The sequence below is a fragment of the Eurytemora carolleeae genome, unplaced genomic scaffold, assembly GCF_000591075.1.
Source record: "Eurytemora carolleeae unplaced genomic scaffold, Eaff_2.0 scaffold337, whole genome shotgun sequence".
NCBI classification, from domain to species: domain Eukaryota; kingdom Metazoa; phylum Arthropoda; class Copepoda; order Calanoida; family Temoridae; genus Eurytemora; species Eurytemora carolleeae.
The window spans coordinates 54,097-65,515 of NW_019396236.1; positions in this window are offsets into that span (position 1 = coordinate 54,097).

An 11,419-nucleotide genomic window follows, 5' to 3' on the forward strand; every position below is an offset into this window, starting at 1 on the left:
AAGCGCATTTCTGCTCAAGAAAAATTGGACTTTTTTTCTGAATTTAAAACATTTCAATCTATGAAAAAGAAAAAAAACTTAATGGTTTAAAGGGTATTGTCGTGAATCTATAAATGAACAGACACTTGAATTAAGCCGAAAGTCCCTTTATTAAACGAGTAATCAAAACAAAAACAATAAATGATCTAATCATGAGATAAATGCAACAAAAAAAAACTTCAAAACAAAAATCAAAATTTGGTTTTTCGAATTGAAATATTGTCTTACCTTTGTTTTCAGCCTTCTCATGATAATACTTCTTCAATCAGACTAGTTTCTAATCAACCATTATAATTGATTTTATATCTCTGATCAGAAAAATTGATCGATCACTTTGTTTACACTTTTTAAATCACTTGGTGAATCACTGCTAAGTGATTCAGATTTCTCACTTTCACTTGTAGCACTTGATCTTGTTCTAATCATTTTTATCATCATTTAAAACATTATAAAAAGTGTAAATTGTTTTTAATGGCAAACTTCAATGCAAAAAAGAAGAACAAATTTAAATAAGATTTTACTTTTTACACTTTACATGCAATTTAACAGATGTGCATATTTTGTAATTTTTGATGATTTTCCTGTGTCTGCCCATCTATCTATCTATCTCTCCAGAAGCTGCAGAACTAATACGTGTTCACTCCCTACAATTCCTTTAGTATGGCCCACCCATTATAATATCAAATTATAAAGCTGTGGGTCCAGGATCTGAAATTTAGATACTAATTAGAATTAAAATATTCGGTTTTAAAAAATGTAATATTGATGTATCATTGGGGATAATTGGTTTGTTCTTTACAAAAGATGTATCGCCAAAAGAGATGTATATTTTCTAATATGCGTCTAAACATGTTTAGGCACTATATTGTCAGAATAAATTAGCTACAAAGGAACTGAGTTCTTGCCACTAACTTAGATTTTCTTATCCCTAAATCTTTTCAACCTGACGATACTAACCTTTGTCCTTTGATTATATCAAACTTTGTATTTATTCGATTTAACAGAATTCAAAGCTTGAAATATCAAAGGTTTACGACATCGGATATAGATATTTTGGCAACTAAATTATATACAGGGTTTATAAATATATATAAATATATAAATATATATAAATAAAGGATGAGACGGTAAGGAGGATCTGAAACTTTTAAATATGACAATCGGAAGGGTTTAAGCTAGTCATCTGCGTTAAAAAGTCTTTTAATGGCTTGCTAAATAATTTGACAAAAAAATAAAGAAGCACACAGTATAAATTCCGTATAGTCGTCCGTCTTAAGTTTTATCCTTTGTGGGTATAACCTTGAAAGCCAAAAACTGTGTAATTCTTTAAATGATGTTTAAATGACTATATTTACAACAAATTACTAATATAATTTATTTGGATGGCTTGAGAATGTAGGAAGACATGTTTGTGTACATAATATTTGGAATCATTTTCCCTTGAAACTTCAGATTTATGCGTAGGAACTTTGAATAAGAAAACAATTCCCACTTTTTTGCAATAATTTATAAATACATTAATCAACTTGTTTGGAACTGTATAATTAGTCAAAACCCCGTGAGAACAATTTGTTTATATTTGCATTGGTCCATTATATTTTTATATGAACCTTAAATCCGCAGACAAGGAAAAATAGTAAACTTGTATATTTTACCGCTTTTAGACCAAGATTATCAACCTGATTCCCCCAATAGAGGGAAGTTAGGTTACTAAGGCTCCTTGGGAAAGTCATGTAAAATAACACAAGTTCTGCGAAGTTTACAATTTTTATTTTTATTTCAAACGACGATAAAATTGTTTACAATTTCCCGAAAGAAAAAAAATTTAAATATTAATAAAAAAAATTTTATATTTAATGTTATTATAGACACAAAATCTAAGAAGAAGAACGTTGAACAATTGTATCACCCCCCTTTCCTTCATCTCCCCCCAGTACTCCCTCTCCCCCCATTCCATTCCTCTTTCTAAAAAAAGTTATTAAGGAAATCTTGACGAAATTTTTAGTGTCTTTCCGTTTGAGTGCTTTGTCACAAGCTTTGTCTGATCAAGATTGAATGAGATATCTATTAACTCTCTCTGAAATTTGATTATTTTCCATCGGGGTTTCTTTTTAAAGTTGTCATGAATAAACACTTTTCAAGATAGAAAAACGTTGATATCTTCCTCACTGTTAATCAGATAAAGGTTTAAAGGGCACCGTTGTGAATCGTGCATGCCCCCTTTTTTTAACGGAAACTCAACTGAAATGACAAGGACTGTCCCTTTAAAGTTTATAAAACAATAAGAGTTATAACCCTTGTAAAGCATTTTGTTTCATTTGAATATGCAGTGTATAAACTTAAACTATTTTTATACATAAATTCAAAGTTTAATACTAATAGAACAGTTTAGAACTGAAGTGGTTAAATTCAAATTTAATGGGATTGCACTAATTTTAAATATTTTTTGTGAGTTTATTCTATTAATATACAAAAATAAGGCCTACAGCGACGATTGGGTAAAACCTTTTTTTACTTTTTCCATAAACTCATTATATTCATAAAATCAATAGAGATGGTGAACAGTTTTTATGTCTTCTTCCATATAATAAACTGTATATGACAGACTCTTTGCAGTTTATTTTCTTAAAAGAATCTTTTACTCAAATATATTTTACTTTGAAATCAATTTGACTGTAATATAACTTCCATGTGATAATTTGTATTACTCTTTGGTATCAAAGAACTGAATAAATTATGGAAACATGACAGTTGCTTGATAGTCATTTAAAACTATCAAGCAACTGTCATGTTTCGTGGGACACCCTGTAGTTCCCCGCAACTTTAAACTTTATATGATCAATTAAGGGACTGGAAAGATCTTTAAAGGATATTTGAACGTATTTTCAAATGGTCTCCTAATTCATGATTCACAATGGTAATCCTTCACATTGTACTAGGACCTACGACAACAAGTATTAAATTAACTTTTTTCTCTGATGCCAAATTCTGCCACTCACTATAGAATAAAAATAAAATTCGATGGAAAATATTCCTTTTTAAAAAGATTGAACCATCAAAAGGGATATATGCAAATCGAGCAGATCGCATTATTTAAAAATGTTTATGTCGGCATTAAAGCTTCATTCTTCGTGGGTAATACTGTCTGTATGATTTTCAATTGATTCAATCAATATTTTAATCGTGAAACAGTTTTCATACAGTGATAGCCAGAAAACTCTCAAATAGCAAGATCTACTTTTATGATCAATTTATAACTTTAATAAATGTAATGAACATGAGACACAGCAATTGTGCAGTGTAAACAGGCCCATTTTACTTGGTATTGGTTCAATGTCGTCTTCCTAATTTATAGTTTTCTGGTTATCACTGTGGCTACTTTAATCAATCAATCGTATCCTAAATCGATTTGACAGAAATATGATTTATAAAGTTTAATTCTGTAATCTGTAGGAAAACACCTCTTAAATTCACCAGCTACTGAAAACTGCTCTGATTGGCCTTTAAAGCCATAATTCAAATTTAACCCTAGGCGCCATAGCACGCAATATTATGGATACGCTCTTTAACTCAAGTTTATTTCAGTGTGCAGACTTAAAGGAGGGGTAAAAGGCCAACCACAACAATTTTTTGTCCGAGCCACCTCGAAATCCTCGCACTTCCAATTTTTTTTTCTTGATATGTCCAACCCTTGCAAATACAAATATGAGGATAATGTGGCTCGGACAAGATATTGTTGTAGTTGTCCTTCCTCCCCTCCTTAAAGGGACTGCAGACGGAACTTCAGGTATCCCTACATTTATCTTAAAATTTTTCTTCTTTTTCCTTTGAGGTTTGCTCTAAAATTGACTTACGCATTTATACAGCATGAGAAAAAGAAGAAAACTGTCAGAATTCATCACTTTTCCAGATAAATGACGATAGCTGCCTCAATTTTATTATAGATAGAAATGAAGGCTTAAAGGCTACTGTTATAAATTGGACATGCCTTTCTATAAATGGAGGGTCATTCAATTTTGCGTCTACATATACAGTCTATTTCACCCTACCCCGATTGGGCTATTTTGTCGAATATAGATGGGGGGTGTGGGTGTTTTCAACCCCCCCCCCCCCTATGATTTTGCCCTTATAGTTGAGATAGGGGAGTGTAATACATGTCCAACTTTTTAAGGCCTACTCATTAAAAAAAAATAGACCTCTATCTTTAATGGGTGTACGGGAGGATTTTAAAAAAAGTTCAAAAAGTTTTAGTTGCTTTTAAATATTTACTGAGCGATACTTATCTTTTAATAATTTAGCACCAACAAAATTTGAATTGTCATCCAATCGAATTCCAATCTACGAGTTTATCACAAATTACTGCATTGTGCCATTTAACGGAGATTGCATTAATTGCAATTTTTCGCTTCTGAATGTTCAATAAAATCTGAGTATAAAATGGAAATTTAGCGCTGTCATGAATCTTTGCTACTTTATGATACAGCTCCACACTGCTGTGTGATTAATATGGTTGTTTAAGTGTGCAGTCGTAGTAATTCAATTGTTATTTCGTTCTCTATTTTTATCAGGGAAAGATGGGGAGGTCACATTTTCGAGAAAAGAAAAAAATTTGGTCCTTGTTATTACATTGACCCTACATTTAAAGATAAAAATCCGCAAACCTCTTTTTTCTCTCAAAATCGGAAGTTCAGAAAAGCAAAAATGTGTATTTATATATTATTTCTATCAAATTCTAAAACTTTATAACTATTGAATAACAGATTCACAAAAAATTCGCAAAATTGCAATAAGAAAATTCGCAAAATTGTAATAAGAAAATTCATAACTTTCGGTTCTAATTTTTAAGGAAAAGTTGTTTTAGTTGTTGTTTACTTAGTTAATATTCAACTGAACAGCGTATATTTGTAAGTTAAGAAGAAAGGAACTAGAGATTTTAAAGAATTTTTGCTAAAAAATTGGATCAGATTGTGATTCAGTCTTTATAAAATTTTAGGATAGATAAGAAATATTGAAAAAATAACATACACAGGAGTGTTGCACAAAAAGGTACAATTTTACACCAGACGCCGCTAATCACACTTTTTTATGACTCACATGAATATCTTATTTATACTTGATCAGACAAAGCTCTGAAATAGCAAGATCTACTTTTTTGATCAATTTTTAACTTTACAAAATGTAATGAGCATGAGACACAGCAATTGTGCAGTGTAAACAGGACCAATTTTCTTTGCAATGATTTAATGTCGTCTTCCTATTTCATAGTTTTCTGGTTATCACTGTAGCAACTTTAATCATTCAATCATATCCTAAATCGATTTGACAGAAATATGATTTTTAAATAATGTATATCGATGTGAATAGATGTCACTCTATAAATGAATTGGGTCACTTGAAATTGTTTCTGCCTTACTGATTATTATGTTTAGTTAATGTTCAAGAAATCAAATGTAATACTCTAAAAAAAGCTTATTCTAGAAGTCCACTTCAATCATGATCATTTTTCAGCAGAAATATAGAATGAACGCATTATAAATATGTTTTTTAAAAAAAACTTGTTTAATGATTTTTTTTAATTGGAGAGAATTCCGAAACAGAAATATACAGAATGCATACAATAAAAATATAACTGGTTGACATAAATCTAAAACAGGTCTTTAAAGAAATATTCGAATTAACATCAGGTCGAGTTTAGATATTCGAATAAACATCAGGTCGAGTTTAAATATTCGAATAAACATCATGTCGAGTTAAGCTACTTGTTTGGTAGCGCAACACTGCAAACTATAGAAAGATAGAGAAGGTGAAATTTATGCGACAGCACTGTTACGACTTTGTGACCTTGTAGCTTCTCTAATTTTGATTATGAAAAAAGCTAATTTATCCGGCTTCTTAAAAATTGCAAGAAATTGAAATGTTTCTGTTCTACTCAATAGCTGTGAAGAGTTATGATTGAAAATAGATAAGATTTCAATCATGTGACAAGATTGTCCAATCTTGATGTGACAAGATTGTCCAATCTTGATGTGACAAGATTGTCCAATCTTGATGTGACAAGATTGTCCAATCATGATGTGACAAGATTGTCCAATCATGATGTGACAAGATTGTCCAATCTTGATGTGACAAGATTGTCCAATCTTGATGTGACAAGATTGTCCAATCATGAATCTTTTCTATTGGAAGAAATGGAACTCAAATATTCTTTCCAAAAGAAGATTTTTAAAAATTTCTAATTCCTTTTTGATCGAACATTGCAATCTTTGCATGTACACTTAAAGGGAGTGTTCGCGAAAAATGAAAGGGGGTATAGGCTTAATGCGATAAAAAAGCGCTTTTGATTGCTATTAATCTTACTTCTATCTGTTGCGTCTATAAGGAGAAAATTGTTAAAGACGTCTCATACCGAATAACATGGCGTCCATACAAATTGAGAAAATTGCAACATACGACTGAAACCGTAAAAAAATCAATTTCATTTCAAACAAATCATTCAGATATTACAACCTATAGTCATCGATTATCTTTCGCCACATTTATATGTAGTTGATTTTTCATAATATGTTTTAATTGTTATGATCTGAGACGACATTTTCATATTTTCCGGGAATGCTCGAAAACAAGTTGTAAGCTAAATATTATTTTAAAAACAAAATCAAAACAAGTATGAAATATTAAATATATACAAATGTGGCGAAAGATAATCGATGACTATAGGTTGTAATATATCTGAATGATTTGTTTGATATCAATTTGATTTTTTTACGGTCTAAGTCGTATGTTCCAACTTCCTCAATTTGTATGGGCGCTACGCTCTTCGGTATGAGACGTCTTTATCAATTTTCTCCTTATAGACGCAACAGATAGAAGTAAGATTAGTAGCGATCAAAAGCGCTTTTTTATCGCATTAAGCCTATACCCCCTTTCATTTTTCGCGAACACTCCCTTTAAGCTAACAGCCCGTTTAAGAATTTTGGAGTTTCCCAGTCTTCCCAAAAAATAAGAATTTTCATAAAAAAAATTGTACGTTCTTAAATGTTGGGTTTATTGCGGATTTTCAAACACCTTAGTGGTTAAATATAAAATGCAAAACTAAAAAATATGCAAGTTTGTTCAGTCAAATATACAGGGTGTCCCAAAAAACATGGGAATTCAGTGACGAATTTGATATCGTCTTTGTTATGAATTAACATTGTAATACCTAATTTCAAAAGCCATAATATTAATATGTCTGCTAGAGCTTATTTTATGAAAAGGGTAAAAGGCTGTAAAGATGTGTCTATAATGTCTCCGCAAGATGAACAGTGAAGACAGACAAGTTTACTCTGTTTGTATAGTTTGTATACTGCAATTTTCTTGTTTTACTAAGTACAACTGTATATGCAGTCAAAACATAAACAAACAAAATGTAAACATAGCAGACGAAACTCTTACAGATTACAGCTTTCTCAGTAGGTATCACTACACTAAATCAAAGAATTAAATGAAAAGACGATATCGAATTCGTCACTGAATTCCCATGTTTTTTGGGACACCCTGTATATATAAATTGAAATACCGGGATTTGATGTAACACTTGGGTTAACACATTCTATTTACAGAAATATCAGCTTTCTAAATATTTACAATTCCTAACATTTAATATTTAATAGCTTTTTTATGTTTTATACGTACAATAATATTTACTAAGAAGCACGCTATTTTGGACCTTAGAATTACCGGAAAAATGAATGACTTCGATCAAAATTAAACAATTTTGGTTGTAACTACTTAATTATTGAAATCTAAACAAAATTCTTCACATCTCTGGTAATTTTGAAAGCATGTAAGAGGCAGAACACATTTTTAGAAAAGGTTGCCCGGTGAAGGCTTTTTTGTGGTTGATTAAAAAAATCACATTTGCAGAAATAATGCCGCAAAGTATTTTAGAAATAAAAGAGTTTTCAGTCATTTCTTGAATTTCAATTTTGATTCTTTCTGAATTAGCATTTTACGCATCACAACTTGAATCTATTTTAGACTGGACAACATTCGTTATGCATCACTGGCTCTGGTATACGCATCTTATCGCGAGAATGGTCCGTACGCAACTGAAGCGTCAGACTGGGCACTGGATAGATAGATAGATGGATAGAAAGATGGATACCTAGATTTTACGCGCATCAGTTAAAAAGCACGCTTCAGCTCCTTGTAATATGTACCTACGATCTACAGGGCCTACAAGGGTACTCCAAGAAAAATAAAAATCAATTGACGACATGGCAAGGTCGTCTTTAATTTTGGATCAGTAATTAAAACTGAATATTATTTGTATTCAAAAATGGTCTTACGGCCGGACAGTGTCTCCCACATCATATTGGAACGTGCATAGTTAAAAAATTAGGATTTTCGGGACTAAACAAAGAATTTTGAAACGTTGAATCAATTAAACTAATTGTTTAAGGCTACAATAACAAGTTGCATGCAAAAAATATTTTTTGCGTATTTTGAAGTTTTAAAGCTTGGAGATGAGTCAATATGATTTGGGACGGTCTGTATGTGAGATGAGCTTTCCTACGTGTTATTTAGCTTCTTTGATTATTAAAATAAACAAAGAATGCAATATTTCGATATTTAAAGACTTTTTAAAACATCTTCGTTATAGTGTAGAAAATTTAAAGTTCGGAAATGGCAGACAACATTTGGGAAATTACAAGACTAAGAGATTCTATTGGACTGGAATAATATTTAATGTTTTTAAGAAAAAAGAATTTTTGAGTATTGATTTTGTTGGTTATTAAATTGATAGAACTGAAAAATGTCTACACCCAGATCAAAATAAGTTTTTAAAAATGTTGAACCTGTATTTTTTCTCTATGAGGTTTGGAGCCATCGACACCAAATTTCAAATCAAAGACGATTTAAACTCGGCACTGAATACCCATTTTTTTTGGGACACCCTGTATCATGTATGTAATCAGGAGGGCATTCAGTAAAACAAGGCCGGAGGGATGAAGGGGAGGGGATGGAGGAAGGGGGAAGGAGTTAGTGTGGAGGGGAGGGGCTGGTAAGAGGGTTGAGAGGGAGGGAGGTCGAGTGTTGTTTTTTAAAAAAAGATATAAAAAAGTACGCCGGGAAAATGTAAATAATAAATTATTAATTTTGACAGATATAAACTTGTGACACAAGGTTTTACGCACATTTTTTAATAAAGAGTGTGTCCAACGATACATGACAGCTGCGAGGGAAGACTTTCATATTGCAGTGTTCTAAAGTGGTAGGCAATTATATCAATACAATAAAGACGACTTTATATGAAAGTTTTTATTGTTTACAAGCTTTTTTCGAATTACAAGTTAACAAGTAAATCAAAGAGAAGGTTTCTAAATTGATAGCTTCTCTTATTTAAGTGTATCCATGCTGTTTAAGAGCTTGATTAAAATTAAATTAAAATCAAAAGCTGTTTTCATTGTATTGATATGATCGCCTAATTATTTTGCGGATTTTTGGAGCAAGCAAGAAAATTTGTAAAAAGACAGAATAGGGACAACATTTTTCCTCATTATAAATATGAGATAAAAGAAAAATTGGGCTCGTAAAGCTTTAAGTTTTGGGTACCTAGAAAGCCCCTTTCAGGAAATGGGACTGGTATTGATTATTTTTGATTCCCAAACCTTATTTTTAATGCTAGGGGGTTGTGAAGTAGTTTAAAGGTAATGTGTTAAATGCAAAATGTTTATGATATATTTGCATTGCTAGTAAATCAAACCCTGCATGGTAGGCACGAACTGCAGACACAGAAGTTATATAGAGTGGAAATAATTGAGTTTCTCTCGGTACGAATTTGTTCAGTCCCTATAACTTTTGAGCCTTGAATAAATTAATAAATTTGACGTGAAATAGACTATATCAATAATAATAAGAATGATAATAATAATAATAATAAAATAAAAATTAAGACATATTCTTGATTTATAAATTACACAATTTTGAGTAAATTCCACTCTACAATTTGTTAATTCTGTGACTTTATGTCTGGAAATTGGTTTACATTGGCTCATGATGACAATACACAAATGCAAAGATTCCATTTATATAGTCTCTTAATTTTTCTCAAACCTATTCACGCAGATAAACTTTAATAATAAAGGTTGACTTGGGTTTTCAAAGGGACTATAGCAGTAATTTCAGATGACCCTCCATTTATAAAATGACACTTTTGATTCACAAAAATACCATTTAAACATGTTTTTACTTGTGGTATCGCCGTTTTTTTCTTTTCTAGACTGCATAAATTCACAAATCACTTTTTTAGAGAGAAACCACTAATGGAAGTTATCAATTTTAAGCTAAAAAACGAGATATCTTCATCAGTTTTTCTTTAACAAAGGTTAAAAGGTATCGTATCATGAACCGGGCCTGCATATCGTATCATGAACCGGGCCTGCATATCGTATCATGAACCGGGCCTGCATATCGTATCATGAACCGGGCCTGCATATCTGATGAATTAAAATTATGTCAAATAAAAAGGCTAAAATGTAAGTATGGCCATAACTAACTTTTTCAAAACTAAAATGGGGTTTATTTTTTTTGTTCAAAATAGATCCCGATAGTTTGTATATTTGTTTTATGTTCAACTACCAAACATAAAATAACCCCTATAATAAGTCCTTTCAAGCTTAGTAGACCGTGAAATGTTTTGTGTCGAAATTTTTGCAAAAAGTTGTAAAATTATTGTTTTTTAATGAACTTACAATACTAATGCGCGGTTTAACTATACAGGGTGTCCCCTATCAATTCGGACTAATAAAGAGATCGTTTTCCATAAAAGACGATATTCTTTGGAGATGCGCTTACAAAGTTTTCAAAATATCTATCTATCTCATCTGGATTTCATTTGGTACAAAAGTACAAAGTTACTGTTTTAACAATGGCGGCCGAACTAAGATAAAGATCGTCCTTATTAACTGTACAAGTACAAAATTACAGACTTCTCTTTATAAAAACATGTTGTAACATTAATCCTTTGGTAAAAGTGAGGGATGAGAGAGGATGGAGAAATAAGTGGGGGAGGGTGGAAAAGTATACAGGGGGGTAAGCATTTTGTTATAATGGATACTACAGAATTGACGGTTTCTCAGAAAAATCGAATTTTATCTCTTCTTAATATTAGTCTGTTAGTAACTCTTCAAGTTATAATTGTCACCCTGATTGGGAGAAGTCTTCTAATTTCTTATAGATAAAAAACTCAACCGACCAGACCTCTCCCCTGCAGTTTTAACAAGGATAAGATTTTTAAAAAAATTTATAGCAGAACACTAGTATTCTCAGATAACCACAAAGGTACAAAGAGAGAGGGAGTTAAAACAAAAAGATAAAGGGGGGTTAATAAGTTTTT